The sequence below is a fragment of the Xyrauchen texanus genome, unplaced genomic scaffold (assembly GCF_025860055.1).
Source record: "Xyrauchen texanus isolate HMW12.3.18 unplaced genomic scaffold, RBS_HiC_50CHRs HiC_scaffold_931, whole genome shotgun sequence".
In the NCBI taxonomy this organism is placed as follows: domain Eukaryota; kingdom Metazoa; phylum Chordata; class Actinopteri; order Cypriniformes; family Catostomidae; genus Xyrauchen; species Xyrauchen texanus.
In genome coordinates, this window is record NW_026266942.1 from 1 (window position 1) to 7,500 (window position 7,500).

General features: G+C 42.3%; 1 long non-coding RNA gene across 1 annotated transcript in view; it reads right to left on the reverse strand.

The window, feature by feature from the left end:
* Nucleotides 1-1,417: 1,417 nt before the first annotated feature.
* LOC127642858 (uncharacterized) overlaps nucleotides 1,418-7,500 on the reverse strand; it is an 8,127-nt gene continuing 2,044 nt past the window's right edge. Inside the window, exons 2-3 of the long non-coding RNA XR_007970429.1 lie at nucleotides 2,954-3,118; nucleotides 1,418-2,844 (exon numbers count right to left, since the gene is read on the reverse strand). This is a non-coding gene — a long non-coding RNA (uncharacterized LOC127642858). The remainder of the gene's footprint in view (nucleotides 2,845-2,953; nucleotides 3,119-7,500) is intronic.

Below are 7,500 nucleotides of genomic sequence, written 5' to 3' on the forward strand. Positions count from 1 at the left end.
GTGTGTGAGTGTATATGTGTGTGAGTGTGTGTGTGTGTGTGTGTGTGTGTGTGTGTGTGTGTGAGTGTGTGTGAGTGTGTGTGTGTGTGTGTGAGTGTGTGTGAGTATGTGAGTGTGTGTGAGTGTGTGTGTGAATGTGTGTGAGTGTATATGTGTGTGTGTGTGTGTGTGTGTGTGTGTGTGTGTGTGTGTGTGTGTGTGTGTGTGTGTGTGTGTGTGAGTGTGTGTGTGTGTGTGTGTGTGTGTGTGTGTGTGTGTGAGCGTGTATTTATCACTTTGTGGGGACCAAATGTCCCCATAAGGATAGTAAAACCCGAAATGTTTGACCTTGTGGGGACATTTTGTCGGTCCCCATGAGGAAAACAGCTTATAAATCACACTAAATTATGTTTTTTGAAAATGTAAAAATGCAGAAAGTTTTCTGTGAGGGTTAGGTTTAGGGGTAGGGTTAGGTTTAGGGGATAGAATATAAAGTTTGTACAGTATAAAAACCATTATGTCTATGGAAAGTCCCCATAAAACATGGAAACACAACATGTGTGTGTGTGTGTGTGTGTGTGTGTGTGTGTGTGTGTGTGTGTGTGTGTGTGTGTGTGTGTGTGTGTGTGTCTGTGTGTGTGTCTGTGTGTGTGTGTGTGTGTGTGTGTGTGTGTGTGTGTGTGTGTGAGTGTGTGTGTGTGTGTGTGTGTGTGTGTGTGTGTGTGTGTGTGTCTGTGTGTGTGTGTGTGTGTGTGTGAGTGTGTGTGTGTGTGTGTGTGTGTGTGTGTGTGTGTGTGTGTGTGTGTGTGTGTGTGTGTGTGTGTGAGTGAGTGAGTGAGTGAGTGAGTGTGTGTGTGAGTGATGTCAATATGAAGAAACAAATCATTAACTTTTATAGATCGTTTTCAAATACAGACCGGACACTTTTTCAGATTCGTATGATCACCCAATTTGAGTAGTTAGTTTATTTTTGTTTTGTTATTTTTAAAGAAACTTTAAACTCTCTGAAGCTTCCTGTTCATTTTATTTTGTTCTTCACCTTTTGACTTCGGAAAACACATGACTGACTTTGTGTCACCTTTTATTTTTAGCTGTCATCTATAAAATATCACACTGTACAGTGAATTCCTCCAGAATCATTTGAAACATTTTAATAATCATGATTGCACAACAAGACACAATATATAAATATAAATATAAATATAATATAATAACTGCATTTGTGTGGTTTTGTTGTGCTGATTGTGTTTATAGTTTATTATTTCACCAGAATGAAGTAAATTATTACATATTCAGTCTTCATTGATTAATCTGAACTTCAGGAACCGACAATAAACATCAATAAACAATATTAAAGATTGTTTTATTCTTATTATCACTAATGACATTATTTGTCATTTACTTTCTCTTCATTGACTAATGCATCAAAATAAACATGTTTATAAAAGTGTTTAGCATTTATAAAGTGAACACTTGTAGAACTGAATCAGTCTGTAATAACACAGTTATTACACACATATAAATCAATCAGTTCAAATAAAAGCAGCAGACACAATCACATTTGATACGACACAAAGTAAAATGAAAACATGTTTTATTATTATATTTCATAAATGTTTCGCAGTTTGCACATGAACTTTACTTTCAAAACTGCTAACATGATAAACCGGTGGTGTGTGTTCTGACTCTGTTATAAAGCAGTTAACCACCATCAAACCACAAATAGAAGCCACAGGAAATGTGTGTGCCTGTCATTGTGTGTCGGGGTATGCATCACTTCCTCTCGAGAATATAAAGGAAACTTTTCTGTGAAGTTCTGCACAAGAGATAAGGATGCTCTCTACAGTGCTGGTGTAGAACCGTGTGAGGATGTGTTGGTTCATTCCAAACTTCCTCAGCCGTCTCAGGAAGAAGAGGCGCTGGTGAGCCTTCTTCACAACGGCCTCAATGTGAGTTCCTCAGTAATGTGGACACCGAGGAACTTGAAGCTGCTGACTCTCTCCACCGGTGCTCCATTAATGGTGATGGGGCTGTGTTCTCCGTCTTTCCTCCTGAAGTCCATCACAAGCTCCTTGGTCTTACTGACGCTGAGGGAGAGGTTGTGCTCCTGACACCAGTGTGTCTGAGTGTGCACCTCCTCTCTGTAGTTTCATCATTGTCAGTGATCAGACATAACACCGTCGTATCGTCAGCAAACTTAATGATGACATTGGAGCTATGTGTTGCCACACAGTCATGTGTGTACAGTGAATACAGGAGTGGGCTGAGAACACAGTCCTGTGGGGCTCCAGTGTTGAGGGTCAGTGATGAGGAGGTGTTGCTGCCCATTCGAACCACCTGACGTCTGCCTGACAGGAAATCCAGGATCCAGCTGCACAGCGAGCTGTTTAAGCCCAGAGCCCGGAGTTTCTCATCAAGCTTGGAGGACACTATGGTGTTGAATGCTGAGCTGTAGTCTACAAACAGCATTCTCACATATGTGTTCCTTTTCTCCAGGTGGGAGAGATCAGTGTGTAGTGTAGATCAATGGCATCATCAGTGGAGCGGTTGTTGGTCCAGTGAGGCGGGCAGCACAGAGCAGATGTGATCTCTGATTAGTCTCTCAAAGCATTTGCTGATGATGGGGTCAGAGCAACAGGACGTCAGTCATTTAAACAAGTGATTTTGGATTGATTTGGTACAGGCACAATGGAGGACGTTTTAAAGCATGTGGGGACTACAGACAAGGAGAGGGACGGGTTGATAATGTCTGTATAAAACACCAGCAGTTGGGTCATGTATGCTCTGATGACGTGACCCGGAATGCCGTCTGGACGTCAATATCTCTCATTGAATGACTCTCAGATTTGTGTGGATCATGAGAGACTGGAAATACAGAAAAACAGAAATATAAGGTTAAATCAGAGTTTGAATATATCTACAGTAAATCAAATGACACTTCTGTTTATGACATCATTGATAATAAAATACTCACATTCTGAAATTATATCTTTGCTGTTTCGACGCTGAAGTTTAATTGATGTTTTCTCAGTTGATTCATTAGATTGTGAGTGTTTCTGTTTGTGCTCATGATTGATCTTCTGATGATCCACATTTGATCCGTCACACATCCTCTTCATCATCTTCATCAATCTTCACTCTTATGAAACAGTAACATTGAAAGATAAACTGGTTATTGATTTATTTGTAATAGTTCTGAACACACATGAGAACTTTTACAACATAATAACAACAATTACTCAGAACAGTGTCGGTAACAACATCTGTATTTCATTTTCTTACTCTTCTTTGATTTTATAGTAAAAAGGTTTAGATATTGATCAGTTTCTCACTAACATCTATCATATCTCTTCTGAAGACATGGATTAAACCAATAGACTCTTATGGATTACTTTTATGCTGCATTTATGGGATTTTTGGGACTTCAAAGTTCTGGTCACCATTCACTTGTATTGTATGAAACTACAGAGCTGAAATATTCTCCTAATAATCTTCATTTGTGTTCTGCAGAAGAAAGAAAGTCATGTGTGAAATTAGACACATGTATGTTGGTCCTGTTAAAATGCCTTCATAGACTGATGTGCAGTCATTCATTTGTCCAGCTTTGACAGTAACTGTCTAGATTTAATTACATCTCTGTTTATTAATGCATCATCATCAAGCAGATATATTCCTCGTACTGGTCCATACTGTCGTTTACTTCACTATAATGTAAATGCATCTGTTCTGTGCTGAGACTGAACCCCAATCCACTCAACTGCACCAATCAATGAAGCAAACAACAAACTTTTACACTTGCATGATCCACTAAAAGTGTGCGAATGATTTTCACCACATCAAGTGCTCTTCATAGTGAGTAGGGTATAGGGATGATCCCTTTAACTAGAGTTCACCCATATGCAGCGATCAGCCACAACATTAAAACCACCTGCCTAATATTGTGCAGGTCCCCCTCGTGCCACCAAAACAGCATCAACCCACATCAGAACAGCATTCAGAGATGATATTCTTCATCACGATTGTACAGAGCGGTTATCTGAGTTACTGAAGACTTTATCAGCTCAAACCAGTCTGACCATTCTCTGCTGACCTCTCATCAATAAGAGATTTCCATCCACAGAACTGACAATCACTGAAAGTGTTTCATACACAGAACTGACCCTCACTGGAAGTGTTTCATACACAGAACTGACCATCACTGGAAGTGTTTCATACACAGAACTGACCCTCACTAGATGTGTTTCATACACAGAACTGACCCTCACTGGGTGTGTTTCATACACAGAACTGACCATCACTGGAAGTGTTTCATACACAGAACTGACCCTCACTGGATGTGTTTCATAAACAGAACTGACCCTCACTGGATGCGTTTCATACAAAGAACTGACCCTAAATGGATGTGTTTCATACACAGAACTGACCCTCACTGGAAGTGTTTTATACACAGAACTGACCCTCACTGGATTTGTTTCATACATAGAACTGCCAATCACTGGATGTGTTTCATACACAGAACTGACCCTCACTGGATGTGTTTCATACACAGAACTGACCCTCACTGGATGTGTTTCATACACAGAACTGACCCTCACTGGAAGTGGTTCATACACAGAACTGACAATCACTGGATGTGTTTCATACACAGAACTGACCCTCACTGCATGTGATTCATACACAGAACTGACCCTCACTGGAAGTGGTTCATACACAGAACTGCCCCTCACTGGATGTGTTTCATACACAGAACTGACCCTCACTGGAAGTGGTTCATACACAGAACTGCCCCTCACTGGATGTGTTTCATACACAGAACTGACCCTCACTGGAAGTGTTTCATACACAGAACTGACCCTCACTGGAAGGTTTTCATACACAGAACTGACCCTCACTGGAAGTGTTTCATACACAGAACTGACCCTCACTGGATTTGTTTCATACACAGAACTGACAATCACTGAAAGTGTTTCATACACAGAACTGACCCTCACTGGAAGTGTTTCATACACAGAACTGACTATCACTGGAAGTGTTTCATACACAGAACTGACCCTCACTGGATGTGTTTCATACACAGAACTGACCCTCACTGGGTGTTTCATACACAGAACTGACCATCACTGGAAGTGTTTCATACACAGAACTGACCCTCACTGGATGTGTTTCATACACAGAACTGACCCTCACTGGATTTGTTTCATACACAGAACTGACCCTCACTGGGTGTGTTTCATACACAGAACTGACCATCACTGGAAGTGGTTCATACACAGAACTGACAATCACTGGATGTGTTTCATACACAGAACTGACCCTCACTGGAAGTGTTTCATACACAGAACTGACCCTCACTGGATGTGATTCATACACAGAACTGCCCCTCACTGGATGTGATTCATACACAGAACTGACGCTCACTGGGTGTGATTCATACACAGAACTGACCCTCACTGGATGTGATTCATACACAGAACTGCCCCTCACTGGATGTGATTAATACACAGAACTGACCCTCACTGGATGTGATTCATACACAGAACTGACCCTCACTGGATGTGATTCATACACAGAACTGCCCCTCACTGGAAGTGTTTCATACACAGAACTGCCCCTCACTGGATGTGATTCATACACAGAACTGACCCTCACTGGATGTGATTCATACACAGAACTGCCCCTCACTGGATGTGCTTCATACACAGAACTGACCCTCACTGGATGTGTTTCTTACACAGAACTGCCCCTCACTGGAAGTGTTTCATACACAGAACTGACCCTCACTGGATGTGTTTCATAAACAGAACTGACCCTCACTGGATGCGTTTCATACACAGAACTGACCCTAAATGGATGCGTTTCATACACAGAACTGACCCTCACTGGAAGTGTTTCATACACAGAACTGACCCTCACTGGATGTGTTTCTTACACAGAACTGCCCCTCACTGGAAGTGTTTCATACACAGAACTGACCCTCACTGGATGTGTTTCATAAACAGAACTGACCCTCACTGGATGCGTTTCATACACAGAACTGACCCTAAATGGATGTGTTTCATACACAGAACTGACCCTCACTGGAAGTGTTTCATACACAGAACTGACCCTCACTGGATTTGTTTCATACACAGAACTGACAATCACTGGATGTGTTTCATACACAGAACTGACCCTCACTGGATGTGTTTCATACACAGAACTGCCCCTCACTGGAAGTGTTTCATACACAGAACTGACCCTCAATGGATTTGTTTCATACACAGAACTGACAATCACTGGATGTGTTTCATACACAGAACTGACAATAACTGGATGTGTTTCATACACAGAACTGACCCTCACTGGATGTGATTCATACACAGAACTGACCTTCACTGGAAGTGGTTCATACACAGAACTGCCCCTCACTGGAAGTGGTTCATACACAGAACTGCCCCTCACTGGATGTGTTTCATACACAGAACTGACCTTCACTGGAAGTGGTTCATACACAGAACTGCCCCTCACTGGAAGTGGTTCATACACAGAAATGACCCTCACTGGATGTGTTTCATACACAGAACTGACCCTCACTGGATGTGATTCATACACAGAACTGACCCTCACTGGAAGTGGTTCATACACAGAACTGCCCCTCACTGGATGTGTTTCATACACAGAACTGCCCCTCACTGGAAGTGGTTCATACACAGAACTGCCCCTCACTGGAAGTGGTTCATACACAGAAATGACCCTCACTGGATGTGTTTCATACACAGAACTGACCCTCTCTGGATGTGATTCATACACAGAACTGACCTTCACTGGAAGTGGTTCATACACAGAACTGCCCCTCACTGGAAGTGGTTCATACACAGAACTGCCCCTCACTGGATGTGTTTCATACACAGAACTGACCTTCACTGGAAGTGGTTCATACACAGAACTGCCCCTCACTGGAAGTGGTTCATACACAGAACTGCCCCTCACTGGATGTGTTTCATACACAGAACTGACCTTCACTGGAAGTGGTTCATACACAGAACTGCCCCTCACTGGAAGTGGTTCATACACAGAACTGCCCCTCACTGGAAGTGGTTCATACACAGAACTGACCTTCACTGGAAGTGGTTCATACACAGAACTGCCCCTCACTGGAAGTGTTTCATACACAGAACTGACCCTCACTGGAAGTGTTTCATACACAGATCTGCCCCTCACTGGAAGTGTTTCATACACAGAACTGACCATCACTGGATGTGTTTCATACACAGAACTGACCCTCACTGGATGTGTTTCATACACAGAACTGACCATCACTGGATGCGTTTCATACACAGAACTGACCCTCACTGGAAGTGTTTCATACACAGAACTGACCCTCACTGGAAGTGTTTCATACACAGAACTGACCATCACTGGATGTGTTTCATACACAGAACTGACCCTCACTGGAAGTGTTTCTTACACAGAACTGACCATCACTGGATGCGTTTCATACACAGAACTGACCCTCACTGGAAGTGTTTCATACACAGAACT